Below are 16,835 nucleotides of genomic sequence, written 5' to 3'. Positions count from 1 at the left end.
GAAAAGCATGTAATTCCCCTAAGATTACAATAGTAAATGACCAAGGTTATGGACTTGTAGGTAAAGGAAATGGCCGCGCCTCTCCTCATTACCATGTACCCATGTGTATATGAAGACAGATTTGGATTTATGCTGTTATGTACTCAGGGAATAGTACACATGGTCTATCTATGTGCTCCCCAGGGACTGTCATACAACTTGCAAGAGGATGCAATCTATGGCTAATCAGCTATGTGACATGAGTGTTGTGTAGCACGTACACATATTGTGCCTCGGCAATGCTTTACTGTTCTGGCATATACACAAGCCCACACGTAGCAATATAGATTGACTCAGTGCCAAGTAGTTGAAACATAGACAAAGTTTGGCTAGCTACCTCCTATTCAACAGACCTGTTGGATACCTTTCCAAGATTGACACATGGACATAGCTGGGACACTATAACACAGAGCACCTACTGAAAAGCAGACAAGAGCATGTGCTCCTTGACATACCCAATAGTCTGCTCCAACCTTCCTTATGGATTGTCACCTAGAAGAACATCAACTCATTCTTACTCCATGTGATGAGCATGAACATGCACGCTGTAGAGCACAGATGGTTTGAGTGTTTTGAGCTATATCTTTCAGGTAATTGGCCAGAAATTGTTCAAAGGAGAGAATTCCTGGGATGAAGTATGAGTAATGACAGCATTTGGTGGAAGGTGGAATGGCCTGTATGCTGAAAATATAGTGCATACATGCCTGCGCTACTTCTCATATTGGCCTTATCTCTCACAAAACACTACGAAGATATGGAAAGTGTCTATTACAGGCCATTGGATATATGGAGCAGAAGCCAGGCGTGTAACAGCATCGTCATGTGTGGACTGGTGACATGTCTCACATCCACTCATACCTATTCAGTCTACACTGGTGTAGGGTTGATCACATCATGTGTGGAACTGCCACACAAAAGAGTTTAATAAAATTCTATGTGTACACATACAGTAGCAATGTGCAGCAGACAGACAGATAGAAGTTCTTCCCTCTGATTCTATGTTTACATTGAGTTTAATTAAAGCTTCCTTTGTACTATCATGCCATTTTGCTAGTCTCTCCTCTTGCACCCTATCTCACATGTCAACGATATGTAGTACTCTGAGGGATGAGCTGGTACCCATGACAGTTGCCACATATCATCATGATCAATGTGGGCTAAGAAATGAACTCAAGTAAGTCATAGGAATGGACAATGGACTTATGCATTCACTGCAACAAATGGGAATATGTGGCTTGCCCACTGGTTATGCTATCTTGAATGATACATGTTAACTACACCACCTCACAAATTCATATACAGCATCCATAGTAGGATGAAGTCAGTTTTGGTATGGGGACCCTGCTCACATGATCAGCCAAGTTCGTTGGACTCCAAACTTTGGCTACATGCTCAACTACAGGTACATGTATGGAACACCAAACAATATGCCGTTTGAGTGACATGAATGTTTGACATGCCTTCAATCATTTAGACTGTACCAATATTGGTAGGGTAGAGAACAGAAATCTGCAGACATATGCTTGGCATGATGAGAGCACACAATATGAGAACACATATATTAGTAGGGTGTCCATTGTGCACATGTCAACATTCGATGTGCTGTTGACTATAGGCAGTTTGGTCTGGGATACGCATTACACCCCAACCGCACCTGTGTCCTGCTAAAATTAGGACTTGGGCAAACGTACTGTGTCAGTGAGTTCATAGCCTATACAAGGCAACATTTTTTGTCTCATATTTGGGGTAACATGTTACCAATTTTGGTCCGTAGTATGTGTTTGTAATTGTGCGAGGATGCAAATCAATGATTATCAAATGTTCTAATTTTAAGTTGACTGGTTTATTGGGGAAACATCTCTTAGATAGTCATAATGATGAAGGTCTCTTCTTAATCTTCTTCTTTTCTCTTGCAGATAATGGAAAGGCCGGGACCACCGGAGTGTGGTGCCCTTTCGAGAAAAACAGAGGCCACAGGTAAGAGGATTGATTTGTGATGCTTTTCTAAGATTGGTTTCATAAAGGAAAAGGGGGGAGCAAGGGGTGAGGATCAATACATAGGGTCCACGTTATTACCAACATCCTGTGTGGTTTCCTACATGCATACTTTAGTAGAAGGGATGCTTCTAGTTGAAAATTCTATAGTACTCTTTCCCGCACTGACTAATTTAGCTTTGCATCCAATGCGGGCTAAATAAAGGTATTACTTAATGACCTTCTCACCTTGAAGGCAATTATGGTTAATACTTCCAGCATCAGAGAGGCAAAAGGGATAACAGGGAAGAAATGGAAAGAGGAAAATAAATAGAGAGGCTCAAATTCTGAAACGTGCAGAGTTACAGGTGTAGGTTCAGATAAGAAAAAGAAAAACAAAAGTGTACTTCACAGTAAAATTTCACTCCTTCCCTGAGTGAATAGTGACTTCCCTGTCTTCCGTATCGTCGCAGGATATGTTCCTGTACGTGGTGTAGTCACGCTCCTCCTGAAGCACTGTAAGGCGTTTCTGGTGGTCTCCAGCCACTGGTTCTGCTTCTCTCTCTCCTCTGCTTGTCGATGTCTCAACGTCCTTTTGGGGAAAGTTCAGAGAAAACCTTCTTTCTGCAGGTCCCACTTGGTCTCCGAGTCTGATCGTAGTCTCCGTCTTCTTCTCCTCCTTTTTGTTTGCTGGCGTCTTTTTTCTCTTTCACTCCCAACAACGCGATTGGCGTCTGGCGTCAGTCCTTCTAATGACTGAGGTTGAAAGGGGGCCCATCCCGCGACTTCCCAAGGGATGTCAACAAAGGCGGTGTTTCCCGATGTCTGTCCTTCAGGTGCCTGACTGTGCTGCCCGGTCTGTGGAAGAAAGGCAGAGGTCTGAAAATTGTTTATCACTCTGCCGGGACCGTGCCACCGGACATCCTACGTGGGGTCCTGTTGTGTTAGGTTATCCTCCACATCCTCTTGACAGGTTGAGAGACATGATAACTAATTACCATCAGTAGGTTTTGGGGCAGATGATGGTACATGTGCCATAAGTATCCACACCATATCTGCCACAACAGTAGCACAGCATATTAAGAATCATCGATCATGTGGACCTGCATTCTTTGCTGATGATTCCACATGGTAATTTGGCCCTGACATTTTCACATGCAACTTTTTCCTACTTCTGTAGTAATTCCTTGTGCAGCTTCGTTCCACAGAGTGATGATACCTCATGCACATCTCACTAAAGCCATTTCAGCATAGACACACAATCCTTACAGATACCAGAAACAATGAGGTGACACTCACTGGTAGACGGATTATGTGGAAGTTGACCAACTTTCACTAACTGCGCGCTGAGATTTAACTTGAAACTTTAAATTGTTTCTTCTCTTGTTTCAACAGTTATTAACAAAAGTTCATGACTCCATTGTTTTCATTTCCATTTTTAGTCTTTTATTGATTAAGGATTTATTCTTAATTCATTTGTGGAGCATTAAACATTCATTATCTTTGAGTCATCAAATGTGCATCCATTCTAACTCTGCCCAATGCATTTCGGGTCAGAACAAGTGACCCTTCGTCAGGGGCCTGTGGAGAAACAAATACAGGACCTTAGCCTTCGTCCTAATATGAAATCAAATTACGTGCATATATACACAAACATGTAAATAAACTGAAAATACTGGTACAACATAGATTACAGCTTTCTGTGACATTTCTAAAATGGTGCTAGTGGAGCAATGGGTGCAACGGAGTAGCAAGACTTTAACGAAAAAAGGGTGAATGCGGTACAGAGAGAAAAATGTCGAGAGAAGGCTCACGAGGAGTCGTAATCGTCCGTGAAGGGTCGAGGAGCACTTACGTGAGTTGGGTGAAACCCGGTGATCACTCTTCGTGTTGGGCGAGTAATGCGGTAGGATTGCTCGATATCGGGCGGGATAGAGGAGTTACTCGCGGTCATGTTTTAAAGGGCTCACAAAGTTCCGATCACGTGAGTGAGTTAACTATGGAAGTCGAAGAAAGACTTCTCGAGAGAATCACGTACTGAGAGTCAGCATCATGGAAAAAATCCAAAACTATATCCGGAAGGGTAGCGGTGCATTAATAAACTGTCGTGCAGTGAATAACATATTAAAAGGCTTATGATGTGAGAATGGCCCGATGTGAGGTTGCCGGACGGGCAATAAAAATAAAGAAAGGACTGCGCGTGGGGTAAGGGATAAGAGATGAAAAAAAAGGCGAATGGATGAATATGGAAGAACAGATATAAAATGTAAGAAACATGATAGTGTGGATGAAAAACATCACTAATGATTATACATTCCATTAAGATCATGGGGAGTGATAATATAATTAATAAACAATAATTAATAATAAACATCAATAGTAATACAAGTTTAAATACAATTGAAAACGCCAGGATGATCATCCATCATGTAGATCATTTAATGTCAATTTCAGGGATTGTGGAATAAGTCGACTGGTTTCTTCAACCTATCGTTCAAGAAGGCAATACATACATAAAGGACACGACCGATTTCCTCAAAATACTCAACGAAGTGACCCTGTTACCTGGAAAAGAATATTGGTTATGTACAATAGACGTGACCTCACTCTATACTTCGATCCCCCATAACAAAGGAATGGAAGCCCTGGAATGGAGCTTACTCAGAAGAAACGAGATGGAAGAAAACCAAAAAATTTTCCTTTTGGAATTAATGCAATTCGCCTTATTCCACAGTTATTTTGAATGGCAACAGAGTTTTTACAACCAAAGTAACGGAACATCTATGGGCTTTGGGGGAGCCCCAGCATACGCATGTATCTTCATGTCCAAATTTGAGACAGATTTCATTCTCAACAATCCAGACTGGAGGAACAATCTAATTGTATTCAGAAGATACATAGACGACATTTTCCTCTTATGGCAAGGCAACAAAATGACACTTGAAAACAACATCAGTATCATCAACACCAGAAATGAAAGAATCAAATTTACACACACCATTAATCAGGAATCCATTGTTTTTTTGGATGTAAAAGTTAAGATGACTGACTTTCACTTCTCTACTCAAGTCCACATAAAACCTACCGATAGGAACTCAAGCCTACATTTCCAAAGTTTCCACCCCATCACCTTGAAAAAACATCTACCTATATCACAACTTATAAGGTTGAAACGCATCACATCAGATTCACAACAGCTGGAAATCTCTATGAAAGATCAAATCAACAAATACCTTAAAAGAGGGTATCCCACCACTATCCTGGATGAATCTATGAAAAGAATTAACACTATCCCAAGAGAAAAACTTTTCATACCTAAGTCTAACACAACAGAACAAAAAACAGTATGTGTTCTTAAATTCTCTACTGAAGCCATGAAAATCAAAAAGATCATCAATTCCCATTGGAACCTAATAAAAATGGAACCAGACTTAAAGGATCTGTATAACGACAAAATTACATTTGCGTTCCAAAGATCAAAAAACTTGAAAGAAATTCTAACCACCACATCTAACAAAACAGAAAAATCCAAATTCAAAGGAATGTGTAAATGCTTTAACTGCACCCACTGTAACAACGTTATAGTGGGTAACAAATTAAGACACCCAACTCAAGGCTATGAAATTGATTTAAAACACACCAGTACTTGTGACACAACCAATACCATCTATGCTATCAAATGCCCATGCGGCAAGATATATGTAGGCCAAACGGAAAGGAAAATCAAAATACGGATAACAGAACACAAATCTAACATCCGACTCCACAATCAGAAATCTACTGTAGCTAATCACTGGCATGAAGCAAACCACCAAATCTCCCAACTGAGATTTACGGTATTGGAGACCATACCACAACGCAGCGATATGGACCCCACAAAACAAAGACTAAGAGCCGAATTCTTTTGGATCAAAAAATTGAACAGTCTTCAGCCATCCGGAATGAATGACCGGATCGAATATTCATGTTTCCTATAAATGGCATCCTTAAGGACTATTCTAAATCCCCCCTCCCTGAAATTGACATTAAATGATCTACATGATGGATGACCATCCTGGCGTTTTCAATTGTATTTAAACTTGTATTACTGTTGATGTTTATTATTAATTATTGTTTATTAATTATATTATCACTCCCCATGATCTTAATGGAATGTATAATCATTAGTGATGTTTTTCATCCACACTATCATGTTTCTTACATTTTATATCTGTTCTTCCATATTCATCCATTCGCCTTTTTTTTCATCTCTTATCCCTTACCCCACGCGCAGTCCTTTCTTTATTTTTTTTGCCCGTCCGGCAACCTCACATCGGGCCATTCTCACATCATAAGCCTTTTAATATGTTATTCACTGCACGACAGTTTATTAATGCACCGCTACCCTTCCGGATATAGTTTTGGATTTTTTCCATGATGCTGACTCTCAGTACGTGATTCTCTCGAGAAGTCTTTCTTCGACTTCCATAGTTAACTCACTCACGTGATCGGAACTTTGTGAGCCCTTTAAAACATGACCGCGAGTAACTCCTCTATCCCGCCCGATATCGAGCAATCCTACCGCATTACTCGCCCAACACGAAGAGTGATCACCGCGTTTCACCCAACTCACGTAAGTGCTCCTCGACCCTTCACGGACGATTACGACTCCTCGTGAGCCTTCTCTCGACATTTTTCTCTCTGTACCGCATTCACCCTTTTTTCGTTAAAGTCTTGCTACTCCGTTGCACCCATTGCTCCACTAGCACCATTTTAGAAATGTCACAGAAAGCTGTAATCTATGTTGTACCAGTATTTTCAGTTTATTTACATGTTTGTGTATATATGCACGTAATTTGATTTCATATTAGGACGAAGGCTAAGGTCCTGTATTTGTTTCTCCACAGGCCACTGACGAAGGGTCACTTGTTCTGACCCGAAATGCATTGGGCAGAGTTAGAATGGATGCACATTTGATGACTCAAAGATAATGAATGTTTAATGCTCCACAAATGAATTAAGAATAAATCCTTAATCAATAAAAGACTAAAAATGGAAATGAAAACAATGGAGTCATGAACTTTTGTTAATAACTGTTGAAACAAGAGAAGAAACTATTTAAAGTTTCAAGTTAAATCTCAGCGCGCAGTTAGTGAAAGTTGGTCAACTTCCACATAATCCGTCTACATTAAAAGACACGAATAGGCATCGTGTAACAACGTGTAGCGCTAACCCAAGAAGCACAAGTATCTAAAGGAAAACTGTTGAAAAGTGTGCACAGAGATCAAAAACTTTTTTGTATCTTGTGACACTCACTGGTAGCATTAGAATCTCAGAATGTCACTACCTGACTAATGGTATTTGGGTTTGGTCCACCTACAAGACAAAACACATGGTACATAGCTCTCTGAATGCTGAACATGGTCACTGTGTACATATGAAGCACAGTACAGTGGCATCACAAATGCCTGGCATTGTCTGTACGTTGGATTTGTAGTATAAGGCACAGTTGGACTGCCCTCAGGATGGACAAATGTATGCCATGTTGCAGTGTATTCAGATGATAGCAGACACATCACATATGAGGTGCACAGAATGCATAAAAGATACAAGACCAGCCTAGCTTACAACAAAGGGTGCAAGACTTTGATGCCTATGTTAACAGTACAATTTGAATGAACATACTCTGCATAGTTTGACAATTCGGAGGCCTTCTCAAGTTCATACATGTACTTTACCATGCTACAGACATCTGACAATACCCATGAGTGATTCTCTCCTTCACTCAGCTACTTACATGTGACCAGTGCACTGTAAATGAACAGTGACCAATCAAGGCCCATACAGGCTCATAAAGGTATGCTGATGTTTTTATGTAACAAAGAAGTATGTGTGAATATTTGCTCTGAGAACAGACACCTTGTCCAACCTGTGGCCTGATGACATATGAGTGTGCTCCCCTGCAACATACTTGGCGGGTGGCCCTCACAGTTCTGAGTCAGTAATGACCTACCAGGCTGTGTGACAATACTTCCTGAGCAGTGCGGGATGTGTCCCACATCACCTATGGGCCTCTCATGCACTGCATGGTCTGTTTTGGCTATTGCAATGCCCATCTGAACAGGCCCATGTGGCATGTTCAGTGTATATAAGGGTGTTAGCCCGCCTCATACCATAGTAACCTATATCCATATCCGGCCCTTCCAGAAAAAAAAGGTTAAAAGGGGACATTAGTGCGCATGCATATATTGGGCAGTATGGCACACCCCAGTATTATTTTGAAGACCATTGGGGGGCAGTAGAGCAATCTACCCCCTGAAATGTCCAGACAGTGGAAGCTGGCCTTGAGTAGTCTGAAGGTTCGCTCAACAATATTCCGTGTCTTGCTGAGTGCCTGGTTGTAGGGCTTCTCCGGCTCAGTTTAGGGGTGTGCATATGGGGTCATGACACTCGGTTGAATCCTATATCCCTGTTCAGCTGAAAGTGAAAGCACAACTGTCAATACTTTTGTTATATGCTACTGATACATGACAGGCCATGTGTGTTATGTGTAGATGCATTGTCTTACAGATTCCTGACATTTTTTCACAGTATGTGTTAGTCATACAGCTGTTCATGGGTTGACACATTTCTCTTCCATTACTCTGTGTTTTAGCAAATGCTGAGCATGGGCTGATGCATTGTATACTTCTACATCCTGACTATCATTTTCATCCTGTATTTTTATGTGATGTCTATTTGGAGATGACCCTGACCACTCTATGCTATGTGGTCCAACTACGTGTGTGAAATGGTCGATTGTGGATCTAATAGTTGGGTAGTGTGCCCTCCCTAGGAATGTAATGACTTACGAGACAAGCCTTACACTGACACATGCATATGTCCATGGTAAACCACAGATGTCTTGAAATTGGTAACTTGTGGGTTTACTTGGCACATGTACCATGGTACATGGTGTACGTATGAGCCACACACCTCTTACTTATTTTCAACATATACAGTGATAAGTATTATGTCATCCATTTCAAATTGTTAGAGGGTGTGTTAGGTATTTGAGTTTTGCTTACCTACAAGTAAGCCGGTCCCCTGTTGTTCATTCTTGAAACGGTCACTTATGATGGAGTTCATGAATATGTATGCGTCATGCACACTTCCAGGGTATTTGGCCCAGCAGCACATTAGTGAACAGGCCCGATGGTCCACAATGGCCTGGACAGTTGCATGTGTGTGTGGTTCATGGCACCCAGCATGGGTCAGAACCCAGCTATGGGATAAAAGGCTTGTTTTGTCTCCTGCTGCAGTTATATTGGGTGTTGGGGAAGAGGCGATGGCGGGGTGTCAGGCAAATGATGGCATCCAGGACAGAGGGAAGGAAGGATCAGAAAGATAGCTGGGAGATTCCGGCCACTCAGGCATCTGTTATCTGGAAGGGACCCGATGCCAGCATGCATTGTACCGCCATGAGATTTACCAGTGAAGGGATGTTGGTAGACCTGTCAGCTGTTAACCGGAGCCTTGGCGCAATCAGATGTAGCAGCTCTATAATGAACTGCATCCTCAGCCATGTAATAGGTGATTACCTCATCCTCCCTAAGTCCTATTAGAGTAGTCTGCTTGCAATAAACCTGCTCCCTTCTGCTGCGTTACCTTTGTGGGAGTGAGGGTGGGGTGCGTGGTTGGGGTGGGGTGTGGTGGGTGGTGGATGGTGGTGTTCTCCTTGTGACTCCCAGCTGAGAAATTTGTAGTTAGGGTTTCAACACTATCCTTTCCAGCTTATCTTTATGTAGCAGTCAATGCATCATTTCTGATGCTTGGGTTTCACAGTCGCAGGATTTTAAACGTTACCCAACCTCTGCGCAACTCAAGCCACCGCTGCATCCCTTCAGTAAAATATCTTAAATATCCATGCATCAGTTTTACGGTGGAAATTACGACAGACCGCATACCCAACATATATAAAAACTTACTAGATGCAGGCAGTTCCAACGCCGGTTCCTTTTTATGCAGGACTCCAAAAAGTGATTCATCCTCCAAGATATGCCACCTTGGAAATATGGAGTAGTGACAGCGCCGCCAATGCGCCAAACCTTAGATGCATTGGTGGTGTTAGCCCCTTGTAAATGAGTCCCTGAATGTGAGCAGAAACCAGTGGTTAGTCTTCTGTATATTCCAAAATGGAATTCTTATTTTAACTTTGAACTGTATGCCAGCAAATGTGTCTGGCTTTTATTTTACAGAGGACATTTTGGGTAGTGTGACTGAGCTGTATTTACGTTTATGTGTTGGTAACTGACCTTGTTTTAGCTAGATTACATCTTGCAAACATTAAAAGAGAAGAAAATCTGTTCTTGGATTCTTCTTTTTCAGATCCGGGAGAGCTCTGCTTCTTAGCAGTACATTGTGGGTGTTGTTTTACTGGCTGGAATTTCAGGCTGGTAAAATTGGGCCCGATGTTCCAGCAAACGGAAAATCTATGTGCAGGAACACATGTCCACTTATAACTGTTTGCAGTGGAATTTCACACAGTAATTCTGCTCTGCACCAGTGGCGGCTGGTGACATTTCAAAGTGGTAGGCCGTAAAAGTTAGAGATGAGCATAACGTCATGAGCAAAGCCAGCAAGCCCAACTGACATATTGGGGTTTGGGGCGTTAAAGTAAGAAAATGCTGCATTTAGAGCAAATTTGAGAAGGCATGAAAGTAAATATCATGTCTAGCTATTTTTGCATGGACATCACCATCATATCCAAACATGGATGGAAAGATACATTATGTGCTAAGAAAATAGAGGAGCCAAATAAAACTCGGTGCCCTTGCATTCATCTGCAGTGATTAAAATGTTTAATGAGCTGAGTGGTATGCAGTGGTTTCTAATCGTTGCAGATTATGTAAGGGCGCCATGTGGTATGTAGTGGTTTCTAAATTTAGCAACTACTACATAATTTTCAATTCCACTGGCGGAGCAGCAGAATTTTAATTTATCAGTAAATCCGCATTACAAGAGTAATGCAGAATTACCAAACCTTCTGCGATTCCACTTGCAGAATTGAAAATTCATCCAAATATGTCCATGTATCATGTCCAGAATAACAGGACATTGAACCAATGTTGAGAATCCAACCCAGTTCCCCAACTCCACAGTCACAGCCCTGGCCACAACACCACATCATCTCCTTTAATGTTTCACAATATATTTTTAAATGGACCATGAACTATCATTATTTCCTTCAGATAGCCACGTGTATGGATCTCATGATCATTTACTTTTAGTATAGTCGAACATATCCCAGTTCCTATGGGATGCTATTTGTTAACAGCACGACTACTTATCCCAAAAATGGATTCGGTGGCTTAGAACGCCACTGAATCAATTTTTCAGTGCACTTTTTCAGTGCACAGGCCCTATTGCAAAATTAGTTAAATGGGTCCCCCACATTTCTAATCTCAACCTCAGAAATAAGGGGAGAGGGCAAGGCAGCTATGTTTGCACTCAGGCCAGATCTCCACCCCAGTGCAGACATAAAGATAGTACTCATAAATGCCCTTTGTGAATTCTCAAAGTTGTCAACTAAGACGCCTAGTCTTAGCTGTTTAGTCTAAGTTTAGAACAAATGTCTAAGTTTACTTTTGTGAATTTGGCCCCTGCCATTTATATTAGCCAACAGCATGAGAGCAGTGTCGGCATTGGCTGGGACAGGCAGGATTAGTGCTCATTAGGAGACTGGGGGCTGCAGCTGTGACTCCTCCAGCTCACTAATTGCACAGTAAGAGAGAGGCCTAAAGTGTGCATGTCGAGCTGATTAGAGAAATGCACCCGTCCAACTCGATATGCGAGCATCACTTAAAAAGTAAGTGACTCCATTTGCCTGTCTGCTGTCATCGAAGCCCCAGCCCTGCCACCCTCACTCATGGACAGTAAGATACATGAACCAGCATGCATGACTAAAATAAAAGCACCATGGCACCCAGAAAAAAACTGCATTTTTTACATTTAACACAGTGGAAGAGGGAGCAACCTATAGAGGGGGGAAACACCCTTACACCTCAGAAGAGGAATGGCCCCTGCTTTGCACAACTCATAATGAGGTACCAAGTAAAATCCATTGCAATCCTCCTATCCCATCAAACACCTACAGTGGTAAGCCACACAATTGCTGCACGATGAATTATGGCAGGCAGAGGAAATACATGTCAGTTGATTCTGAGCTGCACATATTGGCAGATGGAGTGGTCAAGAACCATGACTGTTTGTTGCGTCAGTCAATGTTCAAGAACCTATATAAAACCCACCAAAGCTGTCCAAAGAGATCACTGAGAGAGCAAACGCTGTGTTGTCTTACTTATGGTATGTGCAATGCATAATGAAGAGACAGTACATCCTCAAAACAAGGGTGTGGGATATCACCTACCTTAATAAGTCAGACACTCTGGCCAAAGCTGATGGACCCCCACCACTGATGCATCCTGAGTCTTGGGAGGAAAAAGTGCTTGAGACAGTTGACTTGTTAGGACTCAAGGGAATCAATAGATAGATAAAGTGTGAAAGCACTTAAGAGCACTCCAGTTTGTGAACAATCATTTACACATACATTTGAAGAAATGTGGCCTCTGTGAAATGGCTTAATAAACACAAATGACATAGATGTATCAGGCAAGGAGCAGCTGTGATTATGTAGGTAAGGAGTGTGGTTGGCCATAAGCCAGTCATCATGTAGTCTTGGTTGATTTTGGGTGGCCTGTGAAAGACGGCATTGCACTGCTTGCACGTAACTGATGACTAACAGGCCCCTTTTTCAATGCACATATAGCCTCTACTCAAGATAAACATTTAACAGTCAGGAACTTTGAGCAAGAAACAACACTAGGAAAAGTGTTCTTCTGATAGGCATCATTTGTACCGAGACTCCATTGCTTTTTCATTGCCATCTCGTGTCAAACACTTCCACACAACCCACCTGGTCGTTTCTGCTGATGCCTGAGGAAAATCTAACGAACACGATAACAGCCATCTTGCAGCCTGCATTTCTGCCCAGGAACTGTCACAAACACAACCCCCCCTGTTCTTGCAGTTCAACATAAAGCCATGAGACACTCACACCCTGTGTTAATGATTTGTTTTCCATCTCCTGCTCCCAGCCTGGTAAACATCCTTGACACAGTGATCAGGTTATCTGGACAATGGTCTGACTGCTGGGCCTTGATCAGAGTGATTAAACAATGACCTGAAAGACCGGGCTTTGATCAAGGTGATTAAACAATGACCTGAAAGACTGAGCCTTGATCAAGCCGAGTGAACAATGATTTGTGTATCAAGCCTTGACCAGGCCTCCATCTACAAACATCGTCTGGATCTGGTTATCAACTTCAAACACTGCCCTGATTGAACAATGAACTAACAGCCAAAAGACTGAGATGAAAAAGTATAAAAGGCTTGTGAGCTGCGGAGTAAAGCAGGAGCCTCCTCTGTCTTGTTTCTGACAAGCTTGGGACTCTGTTCCATAGCCCAGGCTATTTGAATAAATCTGGGTTCCTCCTGCAGATGAAGACTCCTGTGTCTCCTTTTACTACGTATGAAGGGTATGGAAGACTTGGGCGATCCTCATGCCGCCGATACCCAGTAAGTGGGTTATTCCGGTTCTTTAAATGGTGCCTGAACAGGGACTCCACGAGCATGAAGGTCAGGCCCGGTGGATGTGAGGAGGAGCACGGAGAGACTCCGACGGAGGTACCCTACCCGAGGGATTCTTGCAATCCGGTAAGCCGAACGACTTGCCCGCTGTTCCTCCCCACCCGGTCTGGGCCACATGACCGCGTTCTCGCTAGAGTCCCCTAACAAATAATTTCTGGAGCAGGACACAGCCCTACGTCTGCAGAAGAGAACTACTCCTGTAAGGTAAGGGTGGACTGATCACCCACCAAGTCTGTATAATTCTGTTATTGACTTTCGCAAAAGCCAAGCTGTTATTGACTTTTGCCAAAGCCAAGCAAGCGAGGTGAGTTTTTAAAACCTGTTGGTGTTTGTTCTGTATGATTCTGCTGTTATTGACTTTTGCAAAACCCAAGCAAGCGAGGTGAGTTTTAAAACCCACTGGTGTCTGTTATCTGTTTTCAACCATGCCAGACAGTAGTAAGTTCAAGAGGTTATGTTGTTGTATGTGTACGCAGGACTCCCAGCTGGAGGCGTCTTATCCGCTTCCTCCAGAAGGGACCCCTGGCCATACGATGTATGTTAAACATGGCCCTTCTGCCATAATATTTTCCTCATTCTGGGTAAAATATACAAAACACAGTAACACGGAATCACAGAGCCACTTTATGGCTCCTTTAACTCCCAAGTTCTCGCCAACTTAGAGGAACAATTAATGAAAAGGAAAACGCGCGCGTCTATGTTTGAATCTGGAGGAAAGAGATAGAGCAGAGAGCTAGAAAGCATAAGGCTCAAGAAAGAAAACAAGAACATATGTCAATGGCCGACCATGCCGGAGAAAATTTACAAAATCAAATGACAAAATCAGTAGAAATAGCCGATAGGGAGCATGGGGCCCGGGTACAAAAATGTTATCCAGCTCGTGAGGAGAAAGGAAAGGGCCGTATGGAAGGGGGAGAAGAAAGTGATTCCTTGCTTGATACCATGCTAGAAAGCCCACCTGCATATGCCCCAATGCACCCTGCCCTGATGCCTCACACCCAGCATGTCCCCCGCCACCGCCCCCTCCTGCCCCCACTGCCCCTCTTACTGTTCTCCGGCACACCATCCCTCACGATTTTTCCTATGACACCGACCACGCCCGCTAACCCTGTTCTTGCTGCAGGAATGACAACAAGTCTCCATCCGCCCAACCCCTGCATCTTAACCCCTACATGCCCTTTTCCTGCTTCCCCGTGGTCTACAGTTAAGCAGGATTTATATAAATTGTTGAATTCCCCCCGACTGGCCTCCTTGCGCCCTGCAGTCAGCTTTTCGTCCCTTCGAGAAAATGACCTACAGAGGCAACAGCGTGAATGTTGGATAAATAACGGGAATATTTATGCCTTTAAAGAAATATGGTCCACCTTTTCCCAGTGGACGATTATGGAACAGACCACCTGGGCTGAATACATGTGTAGCCTGGTCATGAAAAGATTTGAGAATGCACTTATGCCGATACCCACCAGATTAATGGACCTTAAGTCGCAAATAAAAAGAGGCGATGTTCAGGGAGAGGGGATGTTTGGCACTATGTCTGCTTTAATGGCTTACCATGATGTGACCGCTTTTCCCAACACCCCTCTAGAAACAGCTATGCCAATGAGAGAGGCGGCCCCTGTCTTTGTTAACGCACTTACTGATGCCCAAAATAATGGCCAAGGGGCTGTTTAGGCACACTGGTGCAGGCTTTTGGTTCATGTTCCTTGGAAAAGGTCAGAAGTAATGCAGTTAAAAAGAACAATTACCAGATCCCCGGAAGAATCCGGCTGCCTTTGACAGAGAATTAGGTCAGATTATATCTGCAGGTACTCTCGTTCTTGAGGATATAGATTTACTTTTTGGTACAGTTGTCCCCACTAAAATTTGGGACAAAATTCGACATACTGACCATGAAGTAGCATTGGGAGGTAAATGGGCTGACCTAGAGGCTATGGAAGAAGCAAGGGTAGGAGGGACTAAACCAGAAGCTGCCATCCTGACTTTGCCCGGTAAAATAATGACATTTATGAAAACACTTTTGCCGGAAACTGTCAGTAACTGGGATAAAATAAACGCCTGTAGGCATCGAAAATATGAGAATGTGGCTGACTTCTCTACCCGTTTTGAGACAGAATACAAGGGACATAGTGGTTTGGATCCCCGGACCCCAGGTTCTGGTCCAGTATTTGTTGATAAGTTTGTCAGCAACTTGCTTCCTGAGATCTCTGCCATGCTTAAGAAAGTTGAAACTAAGTGGTCTACCCAAACTATGACTGGTATCTTGGCTATGGCACAATATCACGAGAATAGGGAGAATGAAGATAGAGACAAGGAAAGTAAGAAGGTTAGAGATCTTAAGACTAAGGCACTTCTGCAGCAGGCTTACCCTCCCCGAGGTCCCGATGCCCACGGGAATTTCAGACCTCATCCCCAACCCCCTCCGAGGGTTCGCCAGTCAACTCCCTCCAGCCCTCAACGTCCGGGAGCCCTCCAATCAGATTAGTTTGCTTACTGTAAGGGGCCTTATAGAAATCCCTGGAAATATTTAAATTTTACCTTGCTACAACTTTTATGCTTTTCACACCACACATTTGTCACTCTTACGGCGCTTAAATGGTTCCTCAATATAATCCCACACTAAAATGAGGTATTTACCACAGTGTATTCACATGTATAAAAAATGCATTACATAAAACAATACTTTTGTATATGATTAAAAATCGGGAACATCCGAGGACGTTATCGATAGTTCATGTATTTTACACACACTTCCTAGGTTCCTTGAAATTTATTTGGCTATTGGATCGGTTTGAATTACAAAGGTATCATTAATATCATCTCTTTAGTGGGGTAGTACTCTAATGCAATGTCCATGTGATTGTGTAAAGTATAGGATATATCAGGATGTTTGTTCCTTTTTAAATGTTAGTATAGTTTTTCAGTGAGCCTAAGCTAAGTGAATTTTACGTACCTAGGAAGTGTGTGTAAAATACATGAACTATCAATAACGTCCTCGGATGTTCCCGATTTTTAATCATATACAAAAGTATTGTTTTATGTAATGCATTTTTTATACATGTGAATAAATTGTGGTAAATACCTCATTGTAGTGTGGGATTATATTGAGGAATCATTTAAGTGCCATAAGAGTGACGAATGTGTGGTGTGAAAATCAT

This window comes from Lissotriton vulgaris, chromosome 3_1 (genome assembly GCF_964263255.1).
Source record: "Lissotriton vulgaris chromosome 3_1, aLisVul1.2, whole genome shotgun sequence".
Taxonomy (NCBI): domain Eukaryota; kingdom Metazoa; phylum Chordata; class Amphibia; order Caudata; family Salamandridae; genus Lissotriton; species Lissotriton vulgaris.
Note: the sequence above shows the minus strand (reverse complement) of the source record.